Raw genomic sequence first — 14,793 nt, 5'->3', positions numbered from 1 at the left:
ATGTGGGGATTCGTGGTGGGAATTGGAAAAAAGTCCTTGCCCAAAAGGAAGTCAAATGGATAACCATTCTTAACACCATGGTACCTAATGGCCTCAACGAATTTAATAGTTTTGCTCCCTTCCTTTAAACCCTCTTTTCTCTCCCTGTTCCCCCCCCCCCCCCCCCCTTTTATTTTATTTTTCTGGTACATATATATATATTTTTCCTAGTACTTATTTTCTTCTTTTTTAGTCTTTTGATCTTCGGTTTTTTATTGGTCACTATTTTATGAGGTTTTTAATTTATATGTCTTTGTCTTGTATTTTTATTCTATGTTTACTTATTGTTCTTACCCTATTTTTCTAGTTCTTTCGCCTTTCCGTACATTTATTTAAGAGGAGGAAGACGGCCGCCCTTATGTGTCGGATGAATGAAATAGCAAGCCTTATTCAAGTTCTTTATATGACGGACTGTACTAATATATATGTCAATACACTTATGTACACTTTCCCCTTTTCTTCCCCTCTCCCTCCTTACTTCCCCCCTCCCTTTCCCTCTTCCCCCCCCCTCACTTCCCCCCTCCCTTCTTCCCCCCCCTCCCCTTTTCCCCCCCTTTCTTATTTTAGTATGTTTAAGAGGTGTTTGTGCATGCTATGCATTCTGTACATGTTTCATGTGTTTTATATATTATATGTATATTGTCTGTATGGTTACATACATACATCTTTACACGCTTTTATATATATTTGTTACATACATTAGCCACAGTCGTTGTCTTTATACTCCAATATGGCACATACTAATCACGTCCACATACTTATTAGCCAACCCACGGCTATTTTTCATTGTGTATCTGTGTACACATCACTTCCGGTATTTGCGTTTCAAGGTGGCACGCATTTGCTACACCAATATGTCTCTCATTCAGTCCTTCGGCCTGTTTTCATTTCCGGATGTTCCGCATACGTCACTTCCGGATTTGCGTTCCAGCATGACACGCACGCCAATGCCGCCGCCTCTGACACACCGCGCTCCACCGAGACGCGATCCTCAGATGCGGCGGTGATTGGCTCATCAGGGCATAGCGCTATGTCAACACACAATCTTACTGGCCAATTCCTTCTATATATACCCCATTTTCTTTATCTTACCACATCCTGGTTAAAGCTTAAACGGCGAAACGCGCGTCGGATGTGCGTGGACTCTGAGGGACTTACAGGTAGTTCATTATATACTTACATTTTACTATTTGACATACCGCTCTGCCTATTTTATGTGTTCCTGTATCACTATCTCATCTTTTTGAGCCTATTTACTACATGTTATTATTTATATATGTGTACAGGTATTGGGAATATATCTATTGCACTATGCACTTTAAACTTAATTGTTATTGTTATATGATTCGGAATTTTTGATCCCGGTATGGTACTTAGTGGTATGTCTCGTATAGACTCTGATATTTTATGATTTTTCTGCCTGCCCTCAGAATACCCATTTTTCTGGACTTTTTTCCTCTGTGTCTATCCATTTTTGTATAAAAAAATATATATTGTCTGTGATTTTCTTGTTGAATAAATGAGCTTTTATGTCTGACTATGTGTCATAGTTGTAGGTTGTATAGTTATTGAGGGACACCTAGTCACTAGTATCTGTTATTTTTGGATTTATAAATTCCCTGTATGTAGCAATGTGTGGGCAATTTTTGTAAGCTATCAGCTTTATTACACACGGCAACAGCAGACTCAGGAAAATTAGTGGTAAATAGTTTAGTTTGCGTATCTCAGAAGGCTTTGCGCTAAATGCACAACTGCTAGATAAATATAGGCTTTTTATTTAACCAATAGCAGAGTAATTTTTTCGTTATACTGCCTTTATGACACACGCCAACAGCAGACTCAGGAAAATTACTGGTAAATAGTTTAGTTTGCATAGCTCAGCAGGCATAATGATTCCAGATAAAAAATCAGTTTTATTGTGTATTAAAAATATAAAAAAGGAGGTCCCACGGACACTCCTAAATAGAGCACAACCAATAAAATAGTAGGTCATAGGTGAAAACTACACAAAGGACAGAGAGACAACCATGTGAGTCCACAAATATGGGTTCATGAAAAGAAGTGACAATATTATCAATCCAAGTATCAATAAATCCAGTTACCAAGTAATTGGACAACGTAACTTACAAGCACTGTATACAATCATGCATATGTGTTATCCTGGCATCATAACAGTAAAGGTGCCTATAAGACATGTGTAACCTTCTATGATGTTCAGAAATATACTGACATTGCCTGGGAAGAGAAATTGACACTGACATGAAGATGAGTCATAACATACCCATAGTGCTGTATGGACCGGTGTCTCGCTGGGGACCCGACGCGTGTTTCGCGTGAGGCTCTTCGGGGGGCGTTGTGCACAACATTGTGCCAGGATAACACATATGTATGATTGTATACCGTGCTTGTAAGTTACGTTAAACAACCAAAATATCCAGATCAATATATACTAAAAGTCTGGACAAAGAAGAGATACCAGCTGTATATAAAAGGTAGGTGGTGACAGATAAGGTAATTAATTTATCTACCCATACCTTATTCACAACTCAACTAACACTCTTAGAGAAGGGCCCTACCTATCCTCCCTCTCATCACCTAGACCAGTTCACTACGGTGAAAGATACACATCTATTTGCAAGGAAACTCATTTACAAAAAATTACATTACAAAACAGCGTTGCATGACCTATTTCCTACCAGAGAAGAAAGGGAAGCATTGGAAACCCTGGAATCTCTGGAGGCAGAAAGTAATTCAGAGGTTAGTGACTTTCCCCGTAATCTATGTAACAAATCTAAGAAATTTCCAGCCCTCAGCCTATGTCCTGCCATTGAGGTATTCACTAAGTTGGTCACTTTGGACATTGAGAATCTTTCCCAATGTACGCCTTGGAAATCTAACCTAAGTAAAATGGAAAAAAATGTCGCTAAAATATTTACAAAAATTGAAAGATGTTATTTTTAAACCTGCGGATAAATGGGGAAACGTCGTTGTCGGGCCAGTCAGCCTTTACAAAAAGCAAGCATGTAAACTTCTGAATACCCCCCATTGTTATAAAAAAAACTTTCTTATAACCCCCTATCCTCTTTCCAGGATGAATTGGTGTCTATCCTCGAAAGGGCATTCAAACAGGGTGTGATACCAAAAGAGCTGTTGGATACGGTGCGCAAACTACAGCCCCGTTTGGCCACCTTTGACTTAATTCCAAAACATCACAAAAATCTGATTGATCCGCCAGGCAGGCCAATTGTTGCCAGTAACGGCAGTTTGTGTGAAATTATATCTAATGTAATTGATCACTACTTGAAGCCCTTGGTCTCTGGCCTGCCCTCCTACAAGATACCACGGCCGCCCTACAAAGATTGGATCACCTCTGCCTCGGTGACCATATAGTCATGGTCACTGCAGACATAGAGACACTTTATACGTCCATCAAACATGAAGATGGTATTAGGGTGGTTTCGTGGTATCTGAAGTCAAGTGGTCTTAAGCTGTCCCTGGCCGAGCTGCTCGTGGTCCTCCTGGAATTTGTCCTTCGACATGTGTCTACTTACAACAACAGGGCTCCGATATGGGGGCCTCCTGTGTCCCCTCCTACGCCAACCTTTTTTTGGGTTCGTGGGAGCGGGATATATTCCAGGCGGATACCACCTGTTGAGATGGACACCGTCCAGGGAAGGATGAGATACATTGATGATATATGGTTTGCGCGGGAGGCTACGGCCAGAGATTTGGAGAGGCTTATGACCAAGCTGAATGATAATTTGAATATTCGGCTAACATATAAATCTGGAAGAAGTCTGGACTTCTTGGATTTAAAAATCAGGGTATCTGAGAATGGTATTATAACTACTGACATATTTAGGAAACCAACTGCGACAAACTCGTTGTTGCACGCAGAATTGGCACACCCACCCTCCACCATAAGAGGAATTCCAATAGGTCAGTTCCTTAGGGCCAAGAGGATATGCTCTAATGAGAAAACATTTGAGGAACAAGTGACAGAACTGGCAAATCGGTTTGAAGAGGGGATATAGCCGTAGGTCAATCAGACGGAGTTACAGGATAGCAGCACGAACCCCAAGAGATCAATAAATTTATGGCAATAAAAAAAACATCAACAAATCGGAGGAGGTATGATTTATTTTGGTATATAACAATCAGTGGCCTGAAGTGAGATCAATAATACAGAAGCACTGGTAAGTTCTATTAACAGATCCTATCCTCTGTCAAATCCTCCCCCCAGCACCCTCAATGGTGGCGAAGCGAAGTCCAAACTTAAAAGATCTGTTGGTTTACAGTCACTATAATCTGGAGAGATGTAGAGATAAACAGGAAAGAAATTAATGTTTTTTTTCCGTGCGGGCTTTGTAAGGCGTGTGGTTATTTGAAGAAGGCAAAGAAGTTTGATAATTTTGGTGGCTCCAAAACATTTGAAATAAGAGCACATTTAAATTGTACCTCGAAGGGCGTAATTTATTATGCCCAATGTCCTTGTAAAAAGATATATGTCGGACTTACTACTAAAGAATTAAAAATTTGAGTAAGAGAGCATGTTAGGGACATTATCAAAGCCAAAACGGTGGAAGACCCTAGCACTCTCAAAACTTTACCACGCCATTTTTTACATCACCATCAATGCAGCCCAAGAGAATTCCGCATCATAGATATTGATCAAGTCACCATGGGAGCAAGAGGAGTGGACCTGGGGAAGATTTTAGCACAATTGGAGAGTAAGTGGATCTATCGACTGGGTACCCTAGCACCGGCAGGACTTAATGAAAGCTTTGGGTTCAGTTCCTTCCTATAATAGAGGCTAAAGAGTAGATGGGGGTTTCTTTTAATATCTTATGGTTTTATTGTATATGTATTCGTGCTTGTTTTTAATTGTTTTTATTCATCCTTAGGAAAGCTTTTGCCTGGGTTGATGGGTCATGCGGGATGTCTGTTTCCAGTGGCTGGGGGACCAGCTCAACTGTACGAGCAAGGCAGTTGCACGTCTATCCTCGCGGATGACTCTATACGTGTGGGATAGAAGACTACAGTGACAATATAGTCGGCTATGTGAATTAATGTATCACTATGTTAGATGTGGTTCTTAAATGTATAGTTTTTTTTTATACTAATATATACAGTGGGTACGGAAAGTATTCAGACCCCTTTAAATTTTTCACTCTTTGCTTCATTGCAGCCATTTGGTAAATTCTAAAAAGTTCATTTTTTTCTCATTAAAGTACACTCTGCACCCCATCTTGACTGAAAAAAACAGAAATGTAGAAATTTGTGCAAATTTATTAAAAAAGAAAAATTGATATCACATGGTCATAAGTATTCAGACCCTTTGCTCAGACACTCATATTTAAGGCACATGCTGTCCATTTCCTTGTGATCCTCCTTGAGATGGTTCTACTCCTTCATTGGAGTCCAGCTGTGTTTAATTAAACTGATAGGACTTGATTTGGAAAGGCACACACCTGTCTATATAAGACCCCACAGCTCACAGTGCATGTCAGACCAAATGAGAATCATGAGCTCAAAGGAACTGCCCAAGGAGCTCAGAGACAGAATTGTGGCAAGGCACAGATCTAGCCAAGGTTATAAAAGAATTTCTGCATTACTCAAGGTTCATAAGAGCACAGTGGCCTCCATAATCCTTAAATGGAAGAAGTTTAGGACCACCAGAAGTCTTCCTAGACTTGGCTGTCCTGCCAAACTGAGCAATAGTGGGAGAAGAGCCTTGGTGCGAGAGGGAAAGAAGAACCCCCAAGATCACTGTGACTGATCTCCAGAAATGCAGTAGGGAGATGGGGAGAAAGTTCCACAAAGTCAACTATCACTGAAGCCCTCCACTAGTCGGGCCTTTATGGCAGAGTGATAATAAACACTTCGGCAAGCATAGTGAGGATCACGAGTATGGAGTGCGGAAGAGCCACGACTCACACCCCATAGTCGCACAAAAAACTGCCTACTCAAGATAAATGTAAACACAGGAGAAAACTGAGTGTACAGCATATAGAAAAGACTTTATTAGTAAAAATATAAATACATAATATTACATATATAGTAAATAGATGCAAATAGGGAGACGATACAGAACCACGGAAGCACGTAGCGGCTATCCACAGCTAACAAATGTAGCAGGATAGTATAAAGAGGGGGAGAGGGAAGAGCGACCCAGAGTAGCAAGTGCTAATGATGGACAAAATAGGAGAGGTATGTATAGAAGGATATCAGTACTTCAAGTAATAGTGGATACATATCCCATTTTTCCCCCTAATGGGGCCAGAGTAGGTATAGTCCATAATATAAAATACACTCACCGATGAAATCACCAAGGGACGCTCAAGGAGGGGGCCAGGGGACAGGGCAGGAGCAGACCAGTGTGGGACCTGCGGGCCTCGACGCGCGTTTCGCAAGTTTGCTTTGTCAAGAGGCGTCACAGTGAGGGCACCGGCGTCTTTTTAAATACCCCCCCCCAAAAAAATTAGGTCACATGTGCACGCATGTGACCGGAAGGAAATGGCCGCCAACCGGAAGGCGTGAGCGGCGCATGCACGGGGATCGTCAAACCGTCCCGCCCCCAGAACGCCCGTCATGACGACGGCGCGAACCCGGAAGTGCTAAGGAGCAGAGTCCGGGGTAGCGCCGACACCATGGAGACAGACGCCTGGGAAGCCAGGAGGGTGAGTAGCCCCGCGCATGCGCACCGCCAAACCAGGAGGCCAGGTATAGTTACCAAAATACTCTTGTCCACATATGCATTATATCACCATAATCAAATGCAATAAGTCTCACATGGAACATATATAAGTGAGTACAACTACACAAATTGAAATACATAGAGACAATAGGTGCAAATGTAGAAAAAGGGAGGTGGAAATGTCCATGACATAAAGGCAACCTGGGGGCAGTATCTGAAGATGTCAAAAATCAATCCATTTCCTTATCTTCGATCTTGTCAGCGAGAGGGAGGATATCACTGGAAGCAGGCTGCACGATAGGTATAAGGTCCACAGAGAAGGACACTATATATACATACAAAAAGAAAGAAATTAAGAAATGAAAAATAATAAATCCATACTAATAAATATTAAAAACAACATGAGCCACGGAGGCTCACTGCCTATGAGGAAATATGTACAGAAGGGGCCACAGGAGAGCATGCAGTAAATGGCGCATAGGCTGCATAGTAAATAGTATCCAAAAGGAGGATGATCATATGATCATAATGATAAAATTTGTTCCTCCATATTACCCAAAAGGGGATTGTAAGGACCGTCAATCCAATAGAGGCGCAGGACAAAAAAGCACGATATGTCACAAAAAAGGTGAGAAGCCCAAACTTTCATTCCAACCCCGCGGTGCCAGAGTGTTAAGGGTGATGATCCATCTAACAAATTTTATCATTATGATCATATGGTGATATAATGCATATGTGGACAAGAGTATTTTGGTAACTATACCTGGCCTCCTGGTTTGGCGGTGCGCATGCGCGGGGCTACTCACCCTCCTTGCTTCCCAGGCGTCTGTCTCCATGGTGTCGGCGCTACCCCGGACTCTGCTCCTTAGCACTTCCGGGTTCGCGCCGACGTCATGACGGGCGTTCTGGGGGCGGGACGGTTTGACGATCCCCGCGCATGCGCCGCTCACGCCTTCCGGTTGGCGGCCATTTCCTTCCGGTCACATGCGTGCACATGTGACCTAATTTTTTTGGGGGGGATATTTAAAAAGACGCCGGTGCCCTCACTGTGACGCCTCTTGACAAAGCAAACTTGCGAAACGCGCGTCGAGGCCCGCAGGTCCCACACTGGTCTGCTCCTGCCCTGTCCCCTGGCCCCCTCCTTGAGCGTCCCTTGGTGATTTCATCGGTGAGTGTATTTTATATTATGGACTATACCTACTCTGGCCCCATTAGGGGGAAAAATGGGATATGTATCCACTATTACTTGAAGTACTGATATCCTTCTATACATACCTCTCCTATTTTGTCCATCATTAGCACTTGCTACTCTGGGTCGCTCTTCCCTCTCCCCCTCTTTATACTATCCTGCTACATTTGTTAGCTGTGGATAGCCGCTACGTGCTTCCGTGGTTCTGTATCATCTCCCTATTTGCATCTATTTACTATATATGTAATATTATGTATTTATATTTTTACTAATAAAGTCTTTTCTATATGCTGTACACTCAGTTTTCTCCTGTGTTTTTACTTTTAACTTTATGGCAGAGTGGCCCGACGGAAGCCTCTCCTCAGTGCAAGACATATGAAAGCCCACATAGAGTTTGCTCAAAAACACATGAAGGACTCCCAGACTATGAGAAATAAGATTCTCTGTTCTGACGAGACGAAGAGAGAACTTTTTGGTGATAATTGTAAGCGGTATGTGTGGAGAAAACCAGGCACTGCTCATCACCTGCCCAATACAATCCCAACAGTGCAACATGGTGGTGGCAGCATCATGCTATGGGGGTGTTTTTCAGCTGCAGGGACAGGACGACTGGTTGTAATTGAAGGAAACATGAATGCGACCAAGTACAGAGATATCCTGGATGAAAACCTCTTCCAGAGTGCTCTGGACCTCAGACTTGGCCGAAGGTTCACCTTCCAACAAGACAATGACCCTAAGCACACAGCTAAAATAACAAAGGAGTGACTTCAGAACAACTCTGTGACCATTCTTGACTGGCCCAGCCAGAGTCCTAACCTAAACCCAATTGAGCATCTCTGGAGAGACCTGAAAATGGCTGTCCACCAACGTTCACCATCCAACCTGACGGACCTGAAGAGGATCTGCAAGGAAGAATGGCAGAGGATCCCCAAATCCAGGTGTGAAAAACTTGTTGCATCATTCCCAAGAAGACTCATGGGTGTACTAGCTGAAAAGGGAGTTTCTACTCAATACAGAGCAAAGGATCTGAATACTTACCATGTGATATTTCATATTTCAGTTTTTTCTTTTTTAATAAATTTGCAAAAATGTCTACATTTCTGTTTTTTTTCAGTCAAGATGGGGTGCAGAGTGGACTTTAATGAGAAAAAAAAATGAACCTTTTAGAATTTACCAAATGGCAGCAATGAAACAAAGAGTGAAAAATTGAAAGGGGTCTGAATACTTTCCGTATCCACTGTATTTATGTTATGTATCAACTTTTGCATATTTATTGTAGGTTTTAGGTATTTAAGTTATATTTAATTTTAATGTGTATGGACTATCTAGGGTCACTACCCTTGCCCTCATATTGAGCACTTATGCACTTTATTTATATAAAATTGGAAATATATAGCTATCCTAGCTTGTTTTTATATAGTATGGGTTTCAGAATACTACATACTCTTTGCACTAGGCACATTTTCTTTTTATACTTTGGTCTATTATTCTCATTAAGATAAGTGTTCCATATTGGGTTTTTATTTTATATTTATTTCTATTCGGGAATATTTCATGTATTTCTCTCCTTCTATTCCCTATATTGTATGAGGAATGTCCTATTATATTTTATATACAGTTAGGTCCATATATATTTGGACAGAGACAACATTTTTCTAATTTTGGTTGTAGACATTACCACAATGAATTTTAAACAAAACAATTCAGATGTAGTTGAAGTTCAGACTTTCAGCTTTCATTTGAGGGGATCCACATTAAAATTGGATGAAGGGTTTAGGAGTTTCAGCTCCTTAACATGTGCCACCCTGTTTTTAAAGGGACCAAAAGTAATTGGACAGATTAAATAATTGTAAATCAAATGTTCATTTCTAGTACTTGGTGGAAAACCCTTTGTTGGCAATGACTGCCTGAAGTCTTGAACTCATGGACATCACCAGACGCTGTGTTTCCTCCTTTTTGAGGCTCTGCCAGGCCTTCACTGCGGTGGTTTTCAGCTGCTGTTTGTTTGTGGGCCTTTCTGTCTGAAGTTTAGTCTTTAACAAGTGAAATGCATGCTCAATTGGGTTGAGATCAGGTGACTGACTTGGCCATTCAAGAATATTCCACTTCTTTGCTTTAATAAACTCCTAGGTTGCTTTGGCTTTATGTTTTGGGTCATTGTCCATCTGTAGTATGAAACGAAGACCAATCAGTTTGGCTGCATTTGGCTGGATCTGAGCACACAGTATGGCTCTGAATACATCATAATTCATTCGGCTGCTTCTGTCCTGTGTCACATCATCAATAAACACTAGTGACCCAGTGTCACTGGCAGCCATGCATGCCCAAGCCATCACACTGCTTCCGCCGTGTTTTACAGATGATGTAGTATGTTTTGGATCATGAGCTGTACCACGCCTTCACCATACTTCTCTCTTTCCATCATTCTGGTAGAGGTTGATCTTGGTTTCATCTGTCAATAGAATGTTCTTCCAGAACTGTGCTGGCTTTTTTAGATGTTTTTTTTTAGCAAAGTCCAGTCTAGCCTTTTTATTCTTGATGCTTATGAGTGGCTTGCACCGTGCAGTGAACCCTCAGTATTTACTTCCATGCAGTCTTCTCTTTATGGTAGATTTGGATATTGATAAGCCTACCTCCTGGAGAGTGTTATTCACTTGGTTGGCTGTTGTGAAGGGGTTTCTCTTCACCATGGAGATTATTCTGCGATCATCCACCACTGTTGTCTTCCGTGGGCGCCCAGGTCTTTTTGCATTGATGAGTTCACCAGTGCTTTCTTTCTTTCTCAGGATGTACCAAACTGTCGATTTTGCCACTCCTTATATAGTAGCAATTTCTCGGATGGGTTTTCTCTGTTTTTGCAGCTTAAGGATGGCTTGTTTCACCTGCATGGAGAGCTCCTTTGACCGCATGTTTACTTCACAGCAAAACCTTGCAAATGCAAGCACCACACCTCAAATCAACTCCAGGCCTTTTATCTGCTTAATTGAGAATGACATAACGAAGGGATTGCCCACACCTGTCCATGAAATAGCCTTGGAGTCAATTGTCCAATTACTTTTGGTGCCTTTAAAAACAGGGTGGCACATGTTAAGGAGTTGAAACTCCTAAACTCTTCATCCAATTTTAAAGTGGATCCCCTCAAATGAAAGCTGAAAGTCTGAACTTCAACTGCATCTGAATTGTTTTGTTTAAAATTCATTGTGGTAATGTCTAGAACCAAAATTAGAAGAATGTTGTCTCTGTCCAAATATATATGGACCTAACTGTATAGACCTCTATATGTCCTGGGCCCCATATCCCTTGACTGAATCCAAATTGATAGATTGATAGAGCGCACATATCCCTTCAGACTTCCGGAAGTGCCGGCACACGTGACCGCTATGCGTTTCAGCATGCTGGTCACAGCGTGCTTCTCAGGAAGTCCCATTTGCCATAAGGGATGGACCGATGCGTGTTTGCACCACCCACTCCAGGCATGTGACAACAAGCAATAACGCGGACACTCTGACGTGGCAATTTTCTATTGGATGGTACAATATTTATATATCATGGCCCCTATTCCTATAGACAAGCCCCGGAAGAAGCGTTGGCGAAACAGTGTCGGGTGGGGACGACACTGCATGTGGTGACAGTGGATTGACTAGGTAACTTTACCCTGTGTATATATGATTGATCCAGTCTGCAGTTTCCCTGTATTCATAGGCCTGTTTTACATCATGACATGGCTATCCATTACCTGTATGACCATCATAGTCACTGAAGCACTGGCACCTTAAACGTTGGCATTTTAGGCTGTATTTTGTGAATTTTTTCATTAGGACAGTCTCTTCAGTATTGATTTAAATAAATTTTTGTAAATCTATGTTACCATCATGTGTATGATTTATGTCACTTAGTAACAAGTACATTGTATATATACGTATATGGCATTATATTGATTAATTTATTGTTTACTAGTGACATTCAGTTTTTTGGCCTTTTTTGGGGGTTAATTTTCCCTCCCAGCTCATGTATGTGTCGCTCCTTTATGCAGGTTGTTGCCCTGTCTTGTTAATTGGTTTTATCAATTTGATTAAATAAAATCTATATCTTTTATAAGCAGCTGGTATCTCTTCATTGTCCAGACGTTTAGTATATATTGATCTGGATATTTTGGCTTTTTATTCATGTTGAAGTGTCCAGCAATGGATTAACATAGGACATTTAATGTAATTAATTGTAAGTTACGTTGTCCATTTACTTGGTAACTTGATTTATTGATACTTGGATTGATAATATTGTCACTTCTTTTCGTGTACCCATATTTGTGGAGTCACATGGTTGTCTCTGTCCTTTGTGTAGTTTTCACCCATGACATACTATTCTATTGGTTGTGCTCTATTTAGGAGGGTCCGTGGGACCTTCTTTTTAGATTTTTGATATACAATCAAACTGATTTTTTATCTGGACTCATTATGATGGTGACCTGACTCTTTTTGGGGCTCTGTCACTCCACTCTTTTTGTAGGTTGTACTTTATGGGAGCGCCCACATATGAACTATGGTTTATCTATTCCGCCATGTACTTCGGTTTATATGCTTCTGACTATACACAATGCAACCTAGCAGAGATCTGCAGCATGTACTTGCAATGCTAACACCCTGCCTCCCTTTTCCTCTCCTCGTATTAAATCTCAGCCTACGCTCTCTCAACCTAACAGAGAACTAATCTTGGGTGTGTGTAAAAATCTAAAAATAGGGGCGCTGGTAAGTTAACACAGTGGGTCTGCAGCAAACGGTATGTGTCACCATAAACCACTGAGGGGATAAAACAAAATGTAAAAAGCCATTGCGCTGATATCCTCTTCCGTGTAAGTGAGGATTGTTGGAAGGATAATAATGAATGGATTTTCAAATGTTCAGTGAATTTTATTATTTTATTCGTTCATTACAATACTGTTAGATATTTCATAGATACATAAATTAGTATAAAACCAAGGAGTCGAGCTATATTAAAAAAGAGACCACTTGGTCAGTCTTCCAGGGATCCAGAGCTGATTAGGACCTGTAATAGGATATATAAAGACTGTGATTACTAGCCTGTATAGGGTAGATGTTTTATGGTAGGACTACTGTACATGTATTTACCTTAAAATGTGAGAAGGTCTCTGTAGATGATGAAGAGGAGGATGAGGAGGGGTGTGGGTCCTCTTGTGAGGTAAGATGTCAGAATTGATGCTGAAATTAGAAATCTCATTAAAGAAGAAGCTCTGTCTTGTTTCGGTTAATTCGATTATTTTGAATTATTAGAGGACTTACATAAAGAGCACAAATCTTGATGTTTAATTATTATCCAGCTGCTACTCCCCGGAAGGGGGCTATCTGCCAGTTACAGATACCCATCGCTTAGGTCGCCAAGTCATCTCTATAGGTGAGCCACACTGTATACGAACTTTCCTAAACAACTTTACTACCCTAGGGCACCATCTTATTGTAGCTGACACCGGGATTCTTGCTTCTTCAGGATAAAAGCAAAACCTTAATAGGGCCCTCAAGGATCACCCATAAGTAACACCCTAGCATAACCAGGTAAACCTTCGAACTACCAGATACAACATACAATAAGCTTTAAACACCATAAAACTGTATATTTTCGGTTTAGGCCACAGGCTCAACCAGCTACATCAATCGGAATCAACCTCCTACAGCCCCACAGGAATATACACCCTTCCACCTGGGGGACACCCCTGGATAATAATTAAACATCAAGATTTGTGCTCTTTATGTAAGTCCTCTAATAATTCAAAATAATCAAATTAACCGAAACAAGACAGAGCTTCTTCTCTTTAATGAGATTTCTAATTTCAGCATCAATTCTGACATCCTACCTCACAAGAGGACCCACACCCCTCCTCATCCTCCTCTTCATCATCTACAGAGACCTTCTCACATTTTAAGGTAAATACATGTACAGTAGTCCTACCATAAAACATCTAACCTATACAGGCTAGTAATCACAGTCTTTATATATCCTATTACAGGTCCTAATCAGCTCTGGATCCCTGGAAGACTGACCAAGTGGTCTCTTTTTTAATATAGCTCGACTCCTTGGTTTTATACTAATTTATATATCTATGAAATCTCTAACAGTATTTTAATGAATTAATAAAATAATAAAATTCACTGAACATTTGAAAACCCATTCATTATTATCCTTCCAACAATCCTCACTTATCCTCCTCAGTGTATCAGCGCAATGGCTTTTTAAATTTAGAGAACTAATCTTCACTCTAAATAGCTCTTAAAAGAGCTTTTTGGACTCAAACACTCCCTATACGCTGCTTTCACTCTCCCTGCTCTCACACTACGTAGATTCCTCATTTACTATGTGCAAAATGGCGCCGGCAGGGCTTAAATATCCCCCTACGATGCTGTAAGGCCAGCCAATCACAGTAATGCCACAACAAAGATGGCAGCGGTATTACTGTGATTGGCAAGCAAGCCCAGCATGTTCATTGGTTGCAAATAAAGCGCCAAACATTCTGGGCGGGTCACTCGAATATACCCAGGTGAATAGGTAATTACTTGCAGAATAGCCTGAATTGTGTACTATTCGTGCGAGTAACGAATAGTGCCGAATGTATTCGCTCATCACTAGTAAAAAGACATAAATCCAAGTGACACATTCATTCCTGCTCCGAGTGTCAAAGGTTGTCATAACGCTGTCTCTCTGAGATTTGAAGTTACCTTTTAATACAAGTAATTTCATGTCCATGATGCTGTGATCAGGGATACAAAAATGTTTGGCCACAGATAGATCTATTCTTTTTTCTTTTATTGTGTGACAATGAGAATTCATCCTTGTTCTAAGTTTTTGCCCTGTCTCCCCT

The sequence above is a fragment of the Phyllobates terribilis genome, unplaced genomic scaffold (assembly GCF_046119375.1).
Source record: "Phyllobates terribilis strain yellow unplaced genomic scaffold, ASM4611937v1 Scaffold_88__1_contigs__length_6355796, whole genome shotgun sequence".
NCBI lineage: Eukaryota > Metazoa > Chordata > Amphibia > Anura > Dendrobatidae > Phyllobates > Phyllobates terribilis.
Note: the sequence above shows the minus strand (reverse complement) of the source record.